At 39.9% G+C, this 22,899-nt stretch overlaps 1 protein-coding gene across 1 annotated transcript in view; it reads right to left on the bottom strand.

Annotated features, from left to right (window-relative positions):
• Positions 1-22,899, bottom strand: part of nol4lb (nucleolar protein 4-like b) — a 521,420-nt gene that overhangs the window by 275,210 nt on the left and 223,311 nt on the right. The window lies entirely within an intron of this gene.

Below are 22,899 nucleotides of genomic sequence, written 5' to 3'. Positions count from 1 at the left end.
CCAATTCCAATAATGTTTGAGAACTGAAGCAGAATACTGAAAAAAAACAATGAAATGATAAATAATTTCAACTTCACAAAATATTATTAGTGAAAGTGATGTTTGTTGAAAGCAAAGTAATTGGCTACTTCAAATGCACGATCTGTACATTTTATATTTTATGTTTATCATATTTTCAAACAGCAATAATCATGGATAGGGTGAATAGCCAAGGTCCTTTTCCTAGTGTGGGGGAGACCAACACTAGAGGGTATACCTTTAAAGTGAGAGGGGAAAGATTTTAAAAGGACCTGAGGGGTAACTTCTTCACACAGAGGATTGTGTGTTAATGGAACGAGCTGCCAAAGGAAGTGGTGGAGGCAAGTACAATTACAACATTTAAAAGGCATCTAGGTGGACATATGATTATGAAGCGTTGAGAGAGATATGGGCCAAATGCTGGCAAATAGTACTAGGTCTGATTGGGATTTCTGGTTAGCATGGACAAGTTGGAACATTGTGTCTGTTTCTGTGCTATACGAGTCTATGACTATGAAGTTATGTGACAAAAACAAAAAGTGCTGGAGAAACTTAGCAGGTGTTCTACTGAAGGGTCACTGGACTCACAGTTGATGGGAATGGGTCTTGGTACAAATAAAGACATGGGCAGTAAAGATTTAGATGATTTTAAATTTATAGAAGCTAGCATGTGGAAGGTCAAGAGGGTAACAAAGGAATGGATAAGCAGCAGATAGCCTGTGGCAGGGGTGTGTCTAATGTTGTGCAGGTAAAAGTCTGCTGCTTAGTGATAGTGAGAGCTGGAGCTGATATCTAGGGAATGGAGTTTGCACCAAAGACAATTTCTTTCAATATTACATTGGAGGAGTTTTCTGTTCATCCAGGATTGGATGTCAGATGTAAAATACATTGAGCATTCTTCCTATTTATTGGCAATGATGGATTGGAGAGAGGTGGCGGTGAGGCAGAGCCAGGTTTTGTCAGTACACACTGTGAAACTGGTGGTCTATTTTTGGGTGATACCACCAAAGGATAGCATGTAGATCAGAAATATGAAAGCAGCAAAGATAGATCCTCAGGGGACACCAAAGGCAACTGATACGCAGGAGTGCAAAGAGAAACCACTGCACTTGATCCACTAACTTTGATCAAAAAGGTAACAATAGAACCAGAAGAGCAGTTCCACCCTGTTGAATGATATGGAACAGGCACGGAAGGAGAATAGTATGGTCAACAGTTTTAAATGTGGCAGGCAGGTGGAGAAGGTTAAGGAGAGACCATGTGGTCATACTATTTGATATTTATGACTTTCAGGAGCCCTTTAAAGAAATGTGGCAGGTGCAGTCAAAAATATGATCAGAGGGTTTCAAGTGTGAAGTTTCTAGAAAGATGGATTTACAGGAGATAATAAATTTAAGGATTTTGGAGATTAAAAAGGTTGGACATGGGAACGAGAGAGTGACATTTCATGGAGAGAACCATTAACAATATCAAAATAATTTTAACAAATAAATTATGTAGCAGAGTGGAACTCTGCCCTGATGCTCATCTGACAAATGGTGGCGAAGTTTCAATCCGTTTGTAGAGTTTGCGAATGACTTTTCCCCATTATTACTAGCACTGAACTCGATAATTCTAGCACAGCTATGCAGCATTTTATTGATTTTTACAACTGGAGAGTTATTCTCCTTAATTGGAACTCGCCTCCCACATAAAGAACTTGATTTGTGCTTTTGCAGCAGACTTATAAACCTGATTTCAACATTATAAACCAGTAATTGCAATGGCACGCGTAACATTTTGGTTTGCATCACGATAACAGCACATCGCCATTCCAAAATCTTCCCTGGATAAATTTGAGACCTTTTATATACAGTTTTTATTTCAACGATACATCAAGATATAATTAACATGCAAACCATTTAACAATTGAAAACCAAAATGTTTAACTTTGTTAAACAATTTGTCGTGAGCCAGATTTCCCGAGGAGTGGAGATCAGATGTAGATTGCCACTCCGTTCTTTTTTCATATAGCGAAAGAGCTCCCCATTTCTGACATAAGTTTCCGATCAGGGTTCCTCCAGAAATACAAATCCAGAGGTCCCTGATGGCGCCGAATACCAGTTGGAAGGTAAACCACTCTGCCTTTTTCACAGCAGCTATTTGCCATATTCTGAATCAAAGGGCCAGCATCATAGGACGGGGGAACGTGAATCGGGTCCTCCGTGATGGGTTTCGGTCCAACAGCAGAGGAAGAGAAAATCAGGGGAGGATAGCGAGCTCTAGGCAGGGAGGAGTTTGTTGTGTCCTGAGGGTACGGGGCGGGGGGGAGGTGTGGCGGTGGTAATCGTGTCTGGGGAATATAAAGGGTATAGAAGAAGTGTAGTGGGTCAGTTTAATACTCACTGAAGGGTTAGACAAGCTTTTTTAATCGTCTAACTTTTCCTAGGAGACTACTTACTTACCTGCAGCAGAATTCTCTGATTTTACATTGATTTTTTTCAAAGGGTTCTAGGCATCGGGAAATAGCCGAATAGAATCCTCAGTTTCCAAGGCAATTCCCTTGGAGTTTGCTGTGCTGGGGATTCCTCAGGGTCCCCTTGCCCAAGTGCACTTTTCTGCTAAAACGACTGTCTGATCACTGGAAAGTCTGGGCAATTATTTCTGGACATTTTTTTAAAAGACCACTTGATTTCCTTCATTGTTTCCCATGGCAAGCATTTCCTAATCTCTGTGTGGGGGAAATAAAGTTACAATGCATGAATAAGAATACAAACCGACCAGTGCAAAGCAATATTTTATGCACCACATGCTCTTCATAATAAGGGTCATTTAGCTGTATTTGCATAATGAAATACACTAAAATAGAATGTTTGAGTATGTAGAAAGAAAAATAGCCCTACATATGAAAACATTAAAGTTCTGTTTGTTTGCCCTCAGCAAATGAAAGATTCATTTAGATTCCAGTGTTTCAAAAGCAATTTATTTGGAGAATTCTAGTCCTGTCCAACATCAGACTTGGCATCAATCATAAATCTCCTGTGTTTAAAATGACAAAGCATAATCAAAGCCTTGTAACCATGTAAATAATTTACACGTGGAGACAAAAATCCTAAACATTGAAAGGCTTACAATGACCAGCTGATTTGAAAAATTAGATACCAACAATTAGACTTTACATCTCTAGAAAAATTCAGCAGGTCTGGCATCTGTGGAGAGAAAGCAGAGTTGACGTTTTGGATCCAGTGACCCTTCTTTAGAACTGAGAACGCAGTCTAAAGAAAGGATTACTATACCCACAACATTAACTCTGCTTTCTCTCCACAGACTGCTCAGAGAACAGTTAATCTTTTAGGTGAGTTTTAAATATTATAGGGCTCTGGAACAGCTTTGCTTGACACTGATCTTCCATTCAGAACAAATGCAGTCGTTGTCATCTTGAAATCAACTACTTTAAGCCATATACATGCTGATAATCTTCAAAGGTTATGCTTTTGTTTTACTGATATTTAAACAAGTTCTCATTTGTTAAGTTCAGAACCAAATGATTAATAAAGATGAATGCTAAATAGCATTGTTACTTGCAGTGATAGATATTGATTAAATGCTGTTTCAACATTTTATATAGGATCCAATTATTTCAACGTTTGTATTAACGTTGCAGTTGTGAGAAAGCGTCATCAGACCCGAAACATTAACTCTGTGATTTCTCTTCACAGATGCTGCCAGATCTCCTGGGTTTTTCCAGCAACTTCTGTTTTTGTTTCTGGTTTACAGTATCCACAGTTCTTTGTTTTTATTTCAATGTTAGTGTTCATTATATTTACAGAAATCTTGAGTTTGAAGAAAATGTACTGCAAAAAGATAGATTCTTTTTATTGTCAATTTATATAAAAACCTGAAAGTTAAATACGAGCTCTGATTGTTATATCAAGAAACTGAATCATCATAAGTTGATGTGTAAAAACTGACTTATTTGTTTCTTTCATTGTACAAATAACCTCAAGGGTAGTTAGGGATGGGCAACAATTATTGGCCTTTCCGAAGACATCTCCATCCCATGACAGGATTTTAAAAAATAATAAAATTAATACTTTGATTAACCACATAATTTGTAAGAAAGCAGATATTTTAATATAAAAATGCATAGCTTTAACCTATTTGCATATAGATGTTAGAGATTTCTGATGCACCAATAATTTATAATCCAAGTTGAGAATCTTCTTTTAATATTATAGTTATCACATCAATTAAGAAGTAAGAAAATCAGATTAACACTCAGATTATCAAGTTATAATAATGTGTGGAAAATATTGAAGAACTCTGACTTATACTCTGCTGCTATTAGGAAGTCTGAAAGAAGTTTCTCAAGTGTTAGGTCAACCTATTCTAACCACACTTATTTTCATAACTAAATCTGCAAACTGTATAAGGGTCATAACAGTGCACCCTCCCAGAAGCAACCATTAATTTTCAAGAAAACAAATTTTACATTAATGCATCTGTACTTAACAGGTTTGCAATGGTAATACAAATGCAAGTGGAGAATGTTATCAATGTACTTTACATTTTCCTTTTTCACAGATCACGAGGAACTATGTAGTCAGCAACATGCATCTGAAAAGCAATAATTATTCCCTTTTGAGGCAAGTATTGTTACAGATATAGACAAAAATATATAGTGATATAGATATGAAAGCATACAGTGAAACACAGGATAATGACGCAGGGCCCGCAAAAGTTGGATGTGCAAGTGATGAGTTGATGCAAAGAACAATGCGACTGCTTTGCTGCCAGCTTCATAAAGGACTATTTTGTAACAGGATATAGATTCTTGTGGACCTCTTTTCCAACCCAGAATTTATACTATATGCATTGATGTAGTGAGATGTTTATTGCAGTGTACCTTTTTTTCTGTAAGGCGTATAACAAGAGAAGCTTAGCACATTTTACTCTGTTATAAGTGTTATATAAAAAAGCAAAGTTTGTGCTCCATGCAATAGAATATATGATTGTTCTGTTTACAGTGTGGTTTAGTGTGATTCAAATGTGTTTCGTGTCGCTGCAACCTTTTAATTTCAGAACTGATTGAAATATTGGCATAGTGGAAAAAGAAAGGAGCAATGTTTCACACTGTTTCTACTGCTCCACAGCTCTTGACAGCCTTCAGTATATGGACCAAACTGCACACATTGTTGCAAAGTTGGGTGGAATAATTGTGAATTAGCAAGAAGGAAATTAGAGTGTGGTGTTTGTAAAATTGTAAAATGCTGGCGGGGGGGGGGGGGGGGAGAGGGGGGTTGGCATGGCAGCAGCATGGCATGGTCCCGTTAAAAGATTGTGTTATTTCAGGGCTTAAAGATTTAAAATTTCAGTGAGCAGCAGCAGCAGCTGGACCATTTTCAGGTGCACAGAGAGCACCCAAATTAAAACATTTGTATTGAAAGACCATTCAGTTAGCAAGCCAAGTAGCATTTTTACCAAGATAATAGTCTTTTGAATTTAGCCAATCAATGTGAATCAGGCCCCATAGATTCCAAACACCTTTAAATTTAAATCTGATGGTTTTAACAACATAGGACCAATGCTACTATAAGAAATTGATTTGTCATCAAAGGTATAAAAAAAGGAGACAGTTGGTCAAAGATTCCAGTGCCATTCAGAGTTAACAGCTCTCAGCTGTCAAGAGAGAAATTGACTCTTACAGTCATTTAAGTATTAGAGAAAGCATCATCCAAATAATGGTACCAACTATGAAGAAACGACGGAAAACTGCATTGCCGGCAGAAGAATCGGAGGAGGCACACTTGACAGAAAAACAATGGAAGAAGGCACAGAAAATTCCAGAAGACATGTAACCTGGCTATAATTTCAAGACTAAATTCTATTTTTCTTTTGTGTATGAGTGAGACTTGTAGTTATTGAAGCAACTTACCATTAGAATCTTGCTTAATTCAGGATTAGTTATTGGATGGAAGGGATTTATTCGGTGTGTTACTAGTTTAGTTCATTTCTTCACTGTCAGAGTTAGATAAATAAATTGTTATTTATTGATTTTAAAATGGGTGTCAGGGATTTATTTTATTTAATCACTAGAAGTTGCTGAGAAGCAGGTTACACCACTTTTTACATTCTTTTTATAGATTATAGGGCGAGGCGCTCCTCTTTGGGTGTTTTGATTTTAGTTCTGAGTGTGGGTTCAACCTTTGCTTTATTACACCCATCAAATTCCTCCCTCCTAATCATCATGCTTATACTAGCATGATTAAAAGCAGTTTTGACATTCAACAAGACAGTTAGCAATTCAGGTTAATAAGCCCTCACCTGAATTGGAAAAGGTCTCAACCTCTAACTATTCCATTTCTCTTCTATCTAGTCTCCCTCAACTTGAGGTCATGCAAAATTTTGCTTAACTTGCCTTAACCATGTCTTAACTTGCAAGAAACCCCATTCTCCTAACAACGCATGCTTGCTGACCTCCACTGACTCCTTGTTAAGCAACACCTTGACTTTAAAATTCTCACGTTGACTTTAAAATTCCTGACTGACCATGCTTCTCTCTATCTCTGTAATCTTCACCAAGCCCAATATGCTCTGAGATATCCATGATTCTTTCATTCTAATCTCATGTCTGTTTGATTTTTATAATTATTCCACCAATGGTGGCCTTCCCTTCAATTGCCTCCATCTTTCCATCCACCTTTCTACTTCAATTTTCTCCTGTAAGATATTCCTCAGATCTACTTTTTTTAACCAAGCTTTTGAACCTTTGTCATGGTACATCCTTATATAGCACAGGGTTATCCTTTGGTTAAAATGTTCTTCTGAAATGCTTTGGATTTTTGGAATATATTAGAGATGCTATATAAGAATAAATTGTTGTTCTTTTTTTCTAGTGCTGATGGTAGCAATCACCTGAAACTTTAAATATCTACTCTACACACGTATTGCCATATCTACTGACTGTGTACAATATTACTGTTTTTATGTCAAATTTCCAGCATTGATAGTACTTTGCTTTGAAGAATATCTGTTGAGGCTCATTAATGGTTTTCATGACTTTGATTTAAATGGATGTTGATGAAAACAAAAAGGGCAAAGCACCTGACCATCTCTAAACATCTATTAATTTCACTTAGGTGCTCATAAATTACAATCCTTCAAAACCAGCAGGTTAGAACTGGAGGAAATTTAAAGTAGATAGCCTGAATTATATTAGTTAATTAGAATTGGGAAGGAAAATAATTAAAAATTACAGTTGGTGAAATATAGATAATGACCAACATTTGGAGTCTGAACTGAAATATTTTAGGCATAATCCTGTGGCTGATCAGTCTCAGTGAGTCACACATATAATATTTATACAATTGTAAATGGTGTACAGTAAATGAAATAGATGGAAAGAAAGATAAAACAAGAGATAAAAGATTGGAAACTTTATTTTCATTTTACTTAGATTACTTACAGTGTGGAAACAGGCCCTTCGGCCCAACAAGTCCACACCGACCCGCTGAAGCGCACCCACCCAGACCCATTCCCTACATTTACCCCTACACCTAACACTACGGGCAATTTAGCATGGCCAATTCACCTAACCTGCACATTTTTGGACTATGGGAGGAAACCAGAGCACCCCAGAGGAAACCCACACAGACAAAGGGAGAATGTGCAAACTCCACACAGTCAGTCGCCTGAGGCGGGAATTGAACCCAGGTCTCTGGCACTGTGAGGCAGCAGTGCTAACCACTGTGCCACCGTGCCACCCACAAATTTATTTTCTGTTAATAGCAGAGATTTAAACAAAATGAGATGTCAAGTAATGAGGCTTCACACTTGTAAAAGTTAATTTTCAGTGCCATGGAAGTCCTTTGAAAGTAATTTATGACTTCAATGCTGACTAAAATTCCAATCACATTTGAATGAAGAAGATTTTCCAAGCTTATCTAGTGAGCGTATGTTGGATAAATATTGGAAATTCACACCACTATATGTATTTCAATTCCAAATCTTTCCCTGAGGTACCAGTATCGCAAAGCTTGTGGAGGAGCAGGTCAAATTGGACAACAGTTTTGCTGTGCATATGCAGACATCTGGCATTAATATATAACTTAATATATTTAATGATGACCATTGATAGGATTCAAGGAGAAAGTGAGGTCTGCAGATGCTGGAGATCAAAGTTGAAACTTTATTGCTGGAACAGCACAGCAGGTCAGGCAGCATCCAGGGAACAGGAGATTCGACGTTTCGGGCACAGGCCCTTCCTCAGGCCCTTTTCCTGAGGAAGGGCCTGTGCCCGAAACGTCGAATCTCCTGTTCCCTGGATGCTGCCTGACCTGCTGTGCTGTTCCAGCAATAAAGTTTCAACATTGATAGGATTCACCAGTATTCTTACTGGAACGCCTAGGCCGATGGCTTCAGTCTTATCTATACTTAACTGAAGGCAGTTTTGAATCATTCAATACTACATGTCAGACGAGCAATCTTACAACACAGGCCATATAAGGGTTAAGAGAGATGTTGGAGAGTGAGCATTTTGTTGCTTTTTTTAAAACAAAAGATAATGTTAACAGCAGTCATAATGTTAAGATACACTGCTCCTTATGTGAAAGAGGCACACAAAGATAGTGTAAAGTACAGCTCAATTAATACATTTTCAGTGCAATCAGATCAGAATTTATTTTTAAGTCTCAGCCCAGGACTTGTGCACAAAAATCAAGGCTGACATAATTGAACCATGAAACTAAGGCTCCATCTGCTCCTTCAGGTAGGTTTATAAATTCTTCTGCCATTATTACAAAGAAGACCTAGAGGAGTTTTGTGCAGCTAATATTTATCTCTCAATCAACATCCCAGAAACAGATATCCGGTCATTAAATGTATTGTTGCTATTTGCGATTCAAACATTTGCTGCCACATTTCATATTTAACCTATTCTATTATTCTTTCTTTCATGCATGGCCAGTGGTAATGTAGATACATATTATCGGAAACTTTTGTATTGAGGGATAATTGAAAATTTAGGCATAATTACTTCATGATGAAGTGCCAAGAAAGTTATTTTAGAATCTAAAACCAAAATACATGCTTAGTATTTGTTATGTTAATAGATTGCATTCTTTCTGATATTTTGATAAAAACTGTTAAAATACTTGCAGATTTTGCAACTAAGACTTTTATGAATTTTTCTTACTCCTAATTCAGAACATGCTTACTCCACTTGGAAATCAGATCCGTTGTTAGTTTAGTAAGGGGAATATTCAATTACAAACAAAAATACAAATTGCTCTGAAGGCTCTGGCAGCATCTGTGGAGAAAAATCAGAATTAATAATTGTGGATTCAGTGAACTTTCCTCAAAACACAAATATTCAACTATTTCTACTTAAGCTTAAACACGTGCCAATACATAGCTGCCAAAGTTCATGATATCATAATTTTTCATATTCATTATGTGGGAGTTGCCTCATTTCCTTTTCTTAATTTGATTCCAATAAGCAAATCATAGTGTCTCTTGTTCTACCATGATGAGTCTGATTTCATAACAACACAATATGGTTTGCCCCATTATTTCATAATTGTCTTTAAATATAAGATCTAGACAAGAGTCAGGTTTGGTTGGGCTATGACCGTTTCCAACAAGAGAAAATCTAAACATCTCCCTTTTGATGTTCAAATGCATTGCTGTTAATGAATCCTTCATCAAGAACATCTCGAGATTACCTTGGCCAGAAACTGAATTGGACCCAGCCATATGAATGCTGGTAGCTACAAAAGTTGGTGAGATGCTTCTCACTCTGCTACAAGCAATGTGTCTTTTGAATCCCCATAGCCTGTCCAGCAGCCACAAGCACAAGTCAACAATGTGATGGAATACCCTCAACTTGCCTATATGAATGTAACAAAATCCAAGTAGTATGACATCATCCAAGAAAAAGCATCTGGAGCCCCATGTTTATTGTTGGTGGTGGCTGTCCTGCTACCAGGCTGAAAGGCAAAAAAAAAAACCCTGCTTTGGTGGTCAGTAGGACCCTAAGCTGCATCTTGTCAATCAATCAGAGGGCTGGCAACTTGGCAGACTCAACAGTATGACCAGAAAAGGGGCCCACTACTGACGCTGTGACTGGACAGTAAGCACAGAAGAATACACATGTGTCCTTATAACCAAATAAGTGTAGTCTTTAGGTAGTGGAGCCATTCAGAAAGGCCCCAGTGAGAGCTGAGAAAGATTGGTGAGAGCAAGTGGTACCTTTGGATAGTAGCAGCCATTGCTAGCCAGAGGACCATTCAGTGGGTTCAGGCTGCCTGTAAGATAGAAAGACAGAGCAGATGAATAGGTAGCTGGAGAAATGGTCCAGGAGAGAAAATGTTAGATTCCTGAAGTGTTAAGATCATTTCAGGGGTGTGGAGAAACTATACAAGTTGGCCGTGCCACATCTGAACAGGAACAAGAATAACATCGTTATAAGCACAGTGTCCTTGCAGCAGTATACAAATGATAGTTGCTGCAGAAGGCTGAGATGCGACATTGAAGTGTAGAAGCATCCTGTAGATAGATCAGAGATGTACCATGAGGGTTTTTAAAGGCTGGCGTGTCACTATCTATCGTCGTGGGTAGCCATAAGCATGTCCTGAGATATTGACCAAAACCAGTGGTCACAGTCTAAGGATTTGGGGTAAATCATTTGGGATGGAGATGAGAAATTTCTTCACCAGAGAGTGGTGAGATAGTGGAAATAAGCAGTTGAAGTCAGAACATTGTATGATTTCAAGAAGGAGTTGGATATAGCACTTGGGGCTGAAGGGATCAAAGGATAGCGGGGAAAAGCTGGAACAGACCGTTGAGTTGGATGATTAGCCACAATTTTAATTTAGTAGAGCAGGCTCGAGGACTGAATGACTACTCTGTTTCTATCTTCTACTTCTAAATAAGTGCCTTGTTTTCAACATGGAGCTTGTTCAGAGCAAGCAGTGAGCTGAGTCTGCCAGGCGCTCGCTCTGAATTATTTGTCAAGTTTTCCTGATATCTAGTTGTTTGGCAAGTTTGATAAGATGGGAGGTGGAGTGTTCATGAGCAAGTTTTGATGCTAACAAAGCGTTTAACAAATGTTATTCCCCATCAAACGGCATATTGCTGCTGCCAATGTGAATGTTACCATGACACTTGTGAAAGTCATAACAGGTATTACATGTTGCTCCCGATGTCAAAATGGACCTCACTGCATTTGTTGATCAATTTTGCCACACATCTCATTATAGCTCACATTGCTCAGACCCTATAAGTTTCTGCCTGGTCTTTTTTTGAGGCCTTTTTTTCAATTTTTAGACATTTCCTGCATTTTGTTGTGTTCCGGAAAAAGCAAATAAGTGAGCAATTGGGCAAAATGGCATATGGAAAGCTCTATGTGGTTAAGCAAATTTGTGAAAAACAAAGACGCAAACAGCAGCATTTTACTGAAAAAGATACCTTCCTTTGATTAAACTTGAAGTTTAATTTTGATTTACATTATTTTTCCAGGATAAATTAAATCTAGCTTCCTTCCAAATAGTAAAAACCCTCAAAGCTATCAATAGATTTTTTTTGTTCTAAGATTCTTACCTTTAAAACTTAATTAGGATATAATATTGCAGGTGTTTCAATTGTTGGCGCAATTACATCCACCTATCCCCAAAGTTTGATTGAAAGATCTGCATTAAATTCTTTTTTTTCCTAATCCAGCCAATGAATTGAAAGCTAGTGACTTATAATGAAACACTTAAATCTTGAACTAAATTGCCTGTCAGAACCTGAGACACACAGATGTTTATTTAGCCCATCATGTCCATGCCAGTCATAGAATTATACAGTACAGAAGATGCCTTTTCGTCCATTAGGTATTTATCACTAAAAATGCTAATACCTACACTAGTCCCACTTTCCCACACTAGCCTTGTTTTGATACTCCAGTGCTTATCCAAGTGTTTTCTAAAAGGCTGAGGTTTCCTGCCTCACTACCCTCCTGTCTTAGTGAAATCATTTTTCCTCAAATTGCATCTAAATTTCCTGTCTTTAAAATTATGTCCCTTAAATTGACCCTTCAGCTAAGGGGAATAGCTGTTTTCTATTTACTGTCTATGCCCCTCATTTAAACGCCTCAGCCTTCTCTGCTCCGGAGAAGAACAACCTGAGCTTACCCAGCCTCTCTCCAAAGCTGAAATGCTCCATTCCAGGCAACATCCAGGTGAATCTCCTTTGCAGCCCCTCCTGTGCAATTCACATCCTTTCTGTAATGTCAGAACTGCTCACAGTACTCCAGCTGTGGCTTAAGCAAAGTCTGTACAGCTCCAGCATGACCTCCCTGCTTTTATAATTAGTGCCACATCTGAGAAAGGGAAGCATTCTGTATTCCTTTTTAACTACTCAATTAATCTGTCCTGCACCTTTAGGGATCTGTGGACAAGCGTTCCAACACCCCTTGTTCCTCTGAATTTCCTAATGTCTTGTCATTCATTGAATCAACAAAAATCTGACAAGATGAATCCCATTTTTTAGCAGTGCAAACTAATATCAAAATACTGATTACATATTGTGAGAGATTCTGACTCAACTACCCTTTCAGGCAGTGAGTTCTAGTCTCTCACCACCCTCTAAGTGAAAACATTTCTCCCCAACTGTCCTCTTAGCTTTCTACCTCTTACCTTAATTCTGTGCTTCCTTGTATTGACCCCCCTCCACCAATGGAAGAAGAGTCTTTCTAAACACTTTCATTAATCTTATTCATTTCTATCTGGTACCCTCTCAGATTTTGCGGCTCCAAGTAAACAACCCCACTCTATCCAATCTTTCCAGCTCAGGCAACACCTTGGTCAATCTCCTCTGCATTCTCCTTCTTATAATGTAGTGACCAGAACATGCAGTATTCAAGTTGTGGCCTTACCTACATTTTATACAGTTCCAACATAGCAACTTAAGACCATAAGGCATTGGAGCATTGAGTCTGCTCCGCCATTTGATCACAGCTGACATATTTCTTAACCCTTGTAGAACAGAATTGTACAGCACAGGAACTGGCCCTCTAGCCCACAATGTTGTGCCAAACATGACACCAAATTAAACTAATCCTTTTTGCCTGCCCTTGGTCCATGTCCCTCCATTCCTTGTATATTCATGAGATTGTATGAAAATCCCTTAAATGCCCTTATCATATTTGCTTCCACCATCGCTCCTGACAGCGGGTTCCAGACTTCTACCATCTGTGTGGGAAACTTGCCCGACACGTCTCCTTTGAACTTTCCCCCTAGCATTAGTCATTTCAACTCTGGAGGAAAAAAGGTTCAGATTGTCAATCCTATTTATGCATCTCATAATTTTATAAATTTCTATCAAGTCTGCCCTCTGCCTCCGCTAGTCTAGAGAAAGCAACTAGAGTTTTTCCAGCCTCTCTTTTTAGCTTATGCCCTCTAATCCAGGCAACATCCTTGTATAGAGTGTGGTGCTGGATAAGCACAGCAGGCCAGCCTGCATCCGAGGAGCAGAATTGACGTTTCAGGTATAAGCCCTTCATCAGGGCTGAAACATTCCTGATGAAGGGCTTATGCCCAAAATGTCGATTCTCCTGTTTCTCGGATGCTGCCTGACCTGCTGTGCTTATCCAGCACCGCACTCTCAACTCTGATCTCCAGCATCTGCAGCCTTCACTTTCTCCAACATCCTGGTATACCTCTCTTCACCCTCTCCAAAGCCTCCACATCCTTCCAGTAATGTGGTGAACAGATTTGAATGCAATGTTTTAAGTCTAAAAAATTTGCAAGTTGGATCCTGACTCTTGTACTCAATTCCCCGACCAATAAACGCAAGCATGCCACATGTCTTCTTTAGAACCTTATCTACTTACACGGCCACTTTCAGGGAGCTATGGACTTGAACCCCAAGATACTTCCATGCGTCAATGCTGTTCAGGGTGCAGTCATTAACTGGGTATATTTTTCCTTAACATTTGATCTCCCAAAGTGCAATATTTGGATGTAAACATAGGAGGTATAGTTAGTAAGTTTGTAGATGATATCAAAATTGGAGGTATAGTGGACAGCAAAGAAGGTTACCTCAGATTACAATGGGTTCTTGATCAGATGGGCCAAGGAGAGGCAGATGGAGTTTATTTTAGACAAATGCAAGGTGCTGTATTTTGGAAAAGCAAATCAGAGCAGGACATATACACTTAATGGTAAGGTCCTAGGGAGTGTTGCTGAACAAAGAGACCTTGGGGTGCAGGTTCATAGTTCCTTGAAAGTAGAATCACAGGTAAATAGGATAGTGAAGAAGGCATTTAGTATGCTTTCTTTTATTGACAGGGCATTGAGTATAGGAATTGGGAGGTCATGTTGCAGCTCTACAGGACATTGCTTAGGCCACTTTTGGAATATTGTGTGCAATTCTGGTCTCCCTCTTATAAGAAGGATGTTGTGAAAATTGAAAGGGTTCAGAAAAGATTTACAAGGATATTGCCAAAGTTGGAGGGTTTGAGCTATAGGGAGAGGCTGAATAGGTTGGAGCTGTTTTCCCTAGAGCGTTGGAGTCTGAGGGTGACCTTACAGAGGTTTATAAAATCATGAGGAACATGGATAGGGTAAATAGACAAGGTATTTTCCCTGGGGTGGGGGAGTCCAGAACTAGAGGGGCATAGGTTTAAGGTGAGAGGGGAAAGATTTAAAAGGGACCTAAGAGGCAACTTTTTCAAGCAGAGGATGGTACATGTATGGATTGAGGTGCCAGAGAAAGTAGTGGAGGCTGGTATAATTACAACATTTAAAAGGCATCTGGATGGGTATATGAATAGGAAGCGTTTAGAAGGATATGGGCCAAGTGCTGCCAAATGCAACAAGATGCAAGAGTCAAAATCTAAACTTTCCTGGATTATCCCTACTTCCCTTCGTGAAAAGAGAAACAACATTTAGCCAGTCCTCTAGGACCACTCCGGTGGCTGGCGAAGACACAAAGATCTTTTCTCTCTCTCAATAACCTGGGCCTGGGGGTTGTATTCACCTTAACAATCTTCAAGAGACCCAACACACTTCTATCTTGATCTCAAAATGCCCTAGCATATTAGCATGCTCCACACAAATTTCTCTGTCCTCAATATTCTTCTCCTGGGTGAATACTGATGCAAAGTACTCACCCCAATCTTCTGCCTCCAAGCTCAAGTTCCTTCCTTTATCCTTGAGTAGTTCTACCTTCTACCTTCTCCTAGTTATCCTGTTGTTTTTAAAGTAAGCATAGAATGCCTTGGATTCTCTTTAACCCTACTTGCCAAGGTCATTTCATGGACCATTTTTGCTCTCCGAATTCCCTACTTGAGTACTTTCTTTATATTGCACATTGGCCATGTCTGGTTTTAGCTTCCTAAATGTTATATAAACTTCTTTTTCCCTTTTGACTAAATTCACAATCTTCCTCGTTATCCAAGAATCCCTTAACAAGCCATCCTTGTCCTACCTCCTCACTGGTACACGTCAGTCCTGAACTCTCATCAGCAAGTCTTCAAACAATTCCCACATGTCAAATGTGGACTTGCCTAATAACAGCTCCTCGCAATTAACACTCCCTAGCCCCTGTCTAATACTTATGTAATTTGCTCTCCTCCAATTTAATATCTTCCCGCAAGGTCCTGACTTAGCCTTATTCATAGATGTCTTTGAACTGAAGGTGTTATGATCACCATTTTTAAAACACTCGGCCAGATTCATTAGCCAATACAAAATCCAGTCTGGCCCCTCCTCCAGTTGGACTATCTACATACTGTTTCAAGAAAGTGTCTTGGATGCTCTGAACAAATTCTGCCTCTTCTAAGCCTCTGCTCTAAGGGAGTCCCTATCAATACTGGAGAAGTTAAAGTCAGCCACTATAACAACTCTATGTTTTTATTGCATATTTCCATAATCTGCTTACATATTTGTTCCACAATGTCTGAGAGGCAGTTGGGAGCCTATAGTATAATCCTATCATATTATACCCATCTGATTGCACACATCTTATTTTTGAGCTCTACCCATATTGCCTCAGTGAATGGGTGCTTCAATACGTCCTCCCCGAGTACAACTTAACATTCTCCCTGATTAGTAATATAACTCCTCCACTTGTTTTACCCTCCTTTCTATCTCATCTAAAACAACGAAACCTTGGAACGTTGAGCAGCCAGCCCTGTCGCCCTCTCAACTAAGTTTCTGTAATGGCTACAACTTCATCGTCCCATGTCCTGACCTAGGCTTTAAGCTCAACTGCCTTACCTATAATACTTGCATTGAAATAAGCACACTTCAGCCCATCATGTTCATTTACTTGTCTCTGCCTGTCATTTCTTTCTGATTTACAGTCCTAACATGTACCTTTCCCTCAATTTCTCCACTTACTGACCTGCTGCTCTGGTTCCCAACCCTCCCGTCACTCTAGTTTAAACCCTCCCAAGTAGCACTAGCGAACCTCCCTGTGAGGATATTGGTTCCCCTCCAGTTTAGGCACAACTCATCCCTCTTTTACAGGTTACCCTTGTCCCAGAAGAGGTCCCAATAATCCAAGAACCTGAAACCCTGCCCTCTGCACCAGTTCTTTAGCCATGCATTCTTTTGCCCAACATTCTATTCCTTGCCACACTAGCATGTGGCACTGGTGGTAACATCTTTCTGATAGGAAGGAGACTAGAATTGCATGCAATATTCCAAAAGTGACCTAATCAAGTCCTGTACAGCTGCAACATGACCTCCCAACTCCTGACCTCAATAGTCTGACCAATAAAGGAAAGCATACCAAATGCCTTTTCACTATCCTATCTACCTACAAATCTAGTTCCAAGGTGCTATGAACCTGCAGTCCAAGATCTCTTTGTTCAGCAACACTCCCTAGCACCTTACCGATAGGTGTATAAGTCCTGCGATGATTTGCTTTCCCAAAATGCAGCACCTCACATTTATCTAAATTAAACTCCATCTGCCACTTCTCAGCCCATTGGCCCATTCTGATCAAGATTCCTTTGTAATCTGTGGTAACCTTCTTCGCTGTCCACTACACCTCCAATTTTAGTGTCATCTGCATATTTACTAACTATACCTCTTATGCTCGCAACCAAATCATTTATATATAAATGATGAAAAGTAGTGGACCCAGCACCAATCCTTGTGGCACTCCACTGGTCACAGGCCTCCAGTCTGAAAAACAACCCTCCACTACTACCTCTGTCTTCTACCTTTGAGCCAATTCTGTATCCAAATGGCTAGTTCTCCCTATATTCCATGGGGATCCTTGTTAACTAGTCTCCCATGGGGATCCTTGTTAAATGCCTTACTAAAGTCCATATAGATCAGTCTACAACACTGCTCTCATCAATCCTCTTTGTTACTTCTTCAAAAAACTCAATCAAATCCATGAGACATGATTTCTCATGCACAAAGCAATGCTGACTATCCCTAATCAGTCTTGCCTTTATAAATACATGTACATCTGTCCCTCAGGATTCCCTCCAACAACTTGCCCACCACCGATGTCAGGTTTACCGGTCTTTAGATCCCTGGCTTGTCCTTACCACTGTTCTTAAATAGCGGCACCACGTTAGCCAACCTCCAGTCTTCTGCCACCTCACCTGTGACTATCAATGATACAAAATTCTCAACAAGGGACCTAGCAATCACTTCCCTAGCTTCCAACAGAATTCTAGGTTACACCTGATCGGGTCCTGGGGATTTATCCACTTTTATGCATTTCTAGACATCCAGCACTTCCTTTTGTGTCATATGGACATTTTTCAAGATGTCACCATCTACTTCCCTACATTCTATATCTTGCATGTCCTTCTCCACAGTAAACACTGATGCAAAATACTTGTTTAGTATCTACCCCATCTCATGCGGCTTCACACAAATGACGCCTTGCTGATCTTTGAGGGGCCCTATTCTCTCCCTAGTTACTCGTTTGTCCTTAATGTATTTGTAAAAACCTTTTGGATTCTCTTTAACTCTATTTGCCAAAGCTATCTCATGTCCCCCTTTTTCCCTCCTGATCTCTCTCTTAAGTATATTCCTATTGCCTTTATACTCTTTGAAGAATTCACTCGATCTATCCTGTCTATACCTGACATAATGCTTCTTTCTTTTTCTTAACCAAACCCTCAATTTCTCTAGTCATCCAGTGTTATGGACTATGCCAGACCACTCAAAACATTCTTAAGTAGGCAGCCCAGACCGTAACTTTGCAATTTGTTTCGGTAAGTGTACAGTGAAAATTACCCAGAGTAAGTTAGCTAGGTTGACTACCAGGTTTTAAAAACAGACAAAACTTTATTCACAAAATTACGCAGTGAAACGCAAAGAACGGAACAAAGAACCCCTTCAGAACTCAGTCTATCCAAACTAGACTTAATTATGCTGTTCCGAATATATACAACAGTCCTAATAAGCAAACTGCCTTAAAAAAAAAGTAAAATGGAACAAACGCTTACAGGTTGAAATTACAAGGGCAGAAGAAGAGGGAGTTTTTGCAGCTGGTTCACACAGTCCACAGCTGAACTCCTAACTAGTTCTGGCCTGAACTGCTCAGCTAGATAGCTGACCACTCCTCTTTCATTATACAGGTCACTTCTAAAACGTGACCACTTTAGCCTGAAGTCTCACCTGTTTACATAAAAACAAAAAGGCCTCTCAATACCCTTTAATCTCTGTATCAAAACTAGTCACCTCTGAGCCGAGAACTGGTTTATGACCCCTCTGAAAACAAACCAAGGACACAGTATCCTTGAGAAAACGAACAGCTTTTAGAAGAAAGGGATGAGCTTTGTGACACCTCCCCGCTTGAAAAAAAAACCATCAATATCAAAAGATGGCTTCATTTTTTAACACCCTTCAAAAACAAACTGGTTAGTAGTCTAAAACACACATCTACACTATACTAACTATACACATGCAAACATGCACAACCACATGAGAATTCAGGCCGTGGCATACCTGCCACAGAATGCCTCCGTATCTCAACCGAGTCTTGATAACAGCAATCACGTTTTCGTGACCTGCCACATGCACAATTATCAAATTGAACGGCTACAACAAGAAGCTCCACCTAAACAGTCTGGCAATTTTGTCCTTAAATTTTCCCACAAATGCCAGTGGGTTTTGATCAGTGTACATGATTGTCTCAGATGCATTGCTGGTAATATAAACATGGAAGTGTTGTAATGCCAACACTAAGCTCAAAGTCTTTTTCTCCACCGTTGAATAATTCTGTTGATGAATGTTCAACTTCCTGGAAAAATACCCAATGGGTCTTTCTTTCCCCTTGTCATCCTCCTGTAGGAGCACTGCACTGACACCTGCATCACTGGCATCGATAGCCACGTTGAAAGGCTTCACGTAATCCGGTGTGGCTAATACTGGGCAGTGGTTAACACAGTTTTTAGGCTGTCAAATGCTTTTTGACAGTCTGTTGTCCACTGAAACTTCTTGCCCTTTTTTAACAATTCGGTGAGTGGAGCAGCCACACTGCTAAAGTTCTGCACAAACGTTCGGTAAAATCCACTCAATCCCAGGAATCGTAGTACTGTTTTTTTTCATCGACAGTGTGGGAAATGCCACAATTGCTTTCATTTTTCACATCCCGTGGAGCCATTTGTCTGTGTCCAATAACATGGCCCAGGAAGGTGACTTGAGCTTTGGCAAATTCACTTTTAGCTATGTTTACCAGCAAGCCTGCCTTCTGAAGTCGATTGAACGAGTTCGATAAATACTGTAAATGTTCCTTCCATGAGTGACTAAAAATCACCAGGTCATCAGTATAAACAACACAATTGGGTAACCCAGCAATGACCTTATTACGCAGTCTCTGAAATGTGGCTGGAGCATTTTTCATACCAAATGGCATGACTTTGAACTGATGTAATCCATTTGGCGTAACAAAATCCGAAATTGCCTTTGCTCTCTCTGACCGAGGTACTTGCCAGTAGCCTCTGAGCAAATCCAACTTAGAAATGACAATTGCTTGTCCCATTATTTCAACATTGTCCTCCAACCGTGGAATTGGATATGCATCAGTCTTTTTAACGGCATTGACTTTGAGATAATCATAAAAGCATAGAGATGTACAGCACAGAAACAGACTCTTCGGTCCAACTCGTCCATGCCAACCAGATATCCCAACCCAATCCAGTCCCACCTGCCAGCACCTGGACCATATCCCTCCAAACCCTTCCTGTTCAAAAACCCATCCAAATGCCTTTTAAGTTACAATTAGTAAGTTTGCAGATGACACCAAAATTGGAGGTGTAGTGGACAGCAAAGAAGGTTACCTCAGATTACAACAGGATCTGGACCAGATGGGCCAATGGGCTGAGAAGTGGCAGATGGAGTTTAATTCAGATAAATGCGAGGTGCTGCATTTTAGGAAAGCAAATCTTAGCAGGACTTATACACTTAATGGTAAGGTGCTAGGGAGTGTTGCTGAACAAAGAGACCTTGGAGAGCAGGTTCATAGCTCCTTGAAAGTGGAGTCGCAGGTAGATAGGATAATGAAGGCAGCATTTGGTCAGAATATTGAGTACAGGAGTTGGGAGGTCATGTTGCGGCTGCACAGGACATTGGTTAGGCCACTGTTGGAATATTGTGTGCAATTCTGGTCTCCTTCCTATCGGAAAGATGTTGTGAAACTTGAAAGGGTTCAGAAAAGATTTACAAGGATGTTGCCAGGGTTGGAGGATCTGAGCTACAGGGAGAGGCTAAACAGGCTGGGGCTGTTTTCCCTGGAGCATCAGAGGCTGAAGGGTGACCTTATAGAGGTTTACAAAATTATGAGGGGCATGGATAGGATAAATAGACAAAGTGTTTTCCCTGGGGTGGGGGAGTCCAGAACTAGAGGGCATAGATTTAGTGTGAGAGGGGAAAGATATAAAAGAGACCTAAGAGGCAACGTTTTCACGCAGAGGGTGGTACGTGTATGGAATGAGCTGCCAGAGGATGTGGTGGAGGCTGGTACAGTTGCAACATTTAAAAGGCATTTGGACATGTATATGAATAGGAAGGGTTTGGAGGGATATGGGCCGGCTGCTGGCAGGTGGGACTAGTTTGCGTTGTGATATCTGGTTGGCATGGACAGGTTGGACTGAGGGGTCTGTTTCCATGCTGTACATCTCTATGACTCTAAATGTTGCAATTGTGCCAGCCTCCACCACTTCCTCTGGCAGTTCATTCCATATATACCACATTCTGCGTGAAAACGTTGCCCCTTAGGTCTCTTTTATATCTTTCCCCTCTCACCCTAAACCTATGCCCTCTAGTTCTGGACTTCCCCACCCCAGGGAAAAGACTTTGTCTGTTTATCCTATCCATGCCCCTCATGATTTTATAAACCTCTATAAGGTCATCCCTCAGCCTCCAACACTCGCACATAACAGTTGGGTACCATCTAGCTTTGGCACCACGACTATGGGTGGGCTCCAGTCACTGTCACTCACTTCGATTTATGCCATCTTACGGCATGTATTCTATCTCCTTCTGAACCTGTGCCAACTTTAGAGGGTTATTCCTATAAAGGTGTTGTTTAGTCGGAACAGCATCTCCTATATCTACATCATGTACATTTGGTTAGTATTTCCCAGTTTATTTCTGCATATCTCCCCATGTATTGGTAATAACTCTTTCAGGTCATTTCAATTTTCTTGTGGAAGGTAACTCAATAATTCATCCCAATGTTTGACAACTTGCTCACTGTCCAATTTGATTTGAGGAATGTCCAATTCAGAATCCTCTGAACTTGGTTCTTCTTTCTGTGCTGTAATCATTAACACCTTCTCCTCTTGCTTTCCTTCTCTATCAAAATACCTTTTGAGCATATTCACATGACACATTCTGTGAGATTTCTTCCTGTCTGGAGTTCTTATCAAGTAGTTCACCTCACTCAGTTTCCTCTCGATTTGATACGGTCCACTAAATCTTGCTCTTAAAGGCACACCTGTTACTGGAAGTAAAACAAATACAAATCACACAACACCAGGTTATTCTCCAACAGGTTTAATTGGAAGCATACTCCCACACTCACACCCTCTCTCACAGACACTCACAACCCCCCAACCCAGACACACACACACTCCCACACTCACACATGCACCCTCTCACAGACTTAAGACACTCTGCACTCACATACACACACACACATATACACTCTCTCACACTCAACCCCCCAACCCAAACAGACAGACAGACGCACACAAAGACCCACATGCACACATACACATATACGTTTGTGGGGTGAATTTGTACTTGCAGAGTTACATTGTACTTTGCTCAAAAACTGCATGAATTCATATAAAATGCTGTTATCTCACTTTTTAGATTAGAATCAATCTAAGCATGAACACAGGGGGCTAACACCTTCAACATATTGTCTAGCTAACACCAATTGTTACAGTTAACCTGAGCATGCAACTTTTAAAAAAAGTTTTGTGATTTACACATGAAAGAAGTGAAACTATCATGGTATTCGAACAGATGAAAGACTCAATAGACAATCAAGGTATTTTTCAATTTATAATTTCAGTTACATCACACTGTAAATTTTTGCTATAAATTCTGTGCCTTACAATTGTGTCCTCCACAACCACCTGATGAAGGAACGGCGTTCTGAAAGCTAGTGTACTTCCAATTAAATCTGTAGGACTATAACCTGGTGTTGTGTGATTTTTAACTTTATACACCCCAGTCCAACACCGGCATCTACAAATCATAAAACAAATACATTATCCTCAATTGCAAAATTGCAAATTTGTGATTTCTTATCTGCTTCCTGTTTCATTGTATGCTGTGATATTTTTAAATGCTGTCTCGCCAACTCTCCAGCTCTAATTAATTGTTCTCTAAAATTTGACACATAGTCCAAATAGGTGGTCTCTGAATTCTG

Source organism: Chiloscyllium plagiosum, unplaced genomic scaffold (genome assembly GCF_037043375.1).
Source record: "Chiloscyllium plagiosum isolate Xiang-an unplaced genomic scaffold, Cpla_swu_hap1 HiC_scaffold_15, whole genome shotgun sequence".
NCBI classification, from domain to species: Eukaryota; Metazoa; Chordata; class Chondrichthyes; order Orectolobiformes; family Hemiscylliidae; genus Chiloscyllium; species Chiloscyllium plagiosum.
The sequence above is the reverse complement of the archived record's forward strand: the minus strand, read 5'-3'. Positions and strand labels throughout refer to the sequence as shown.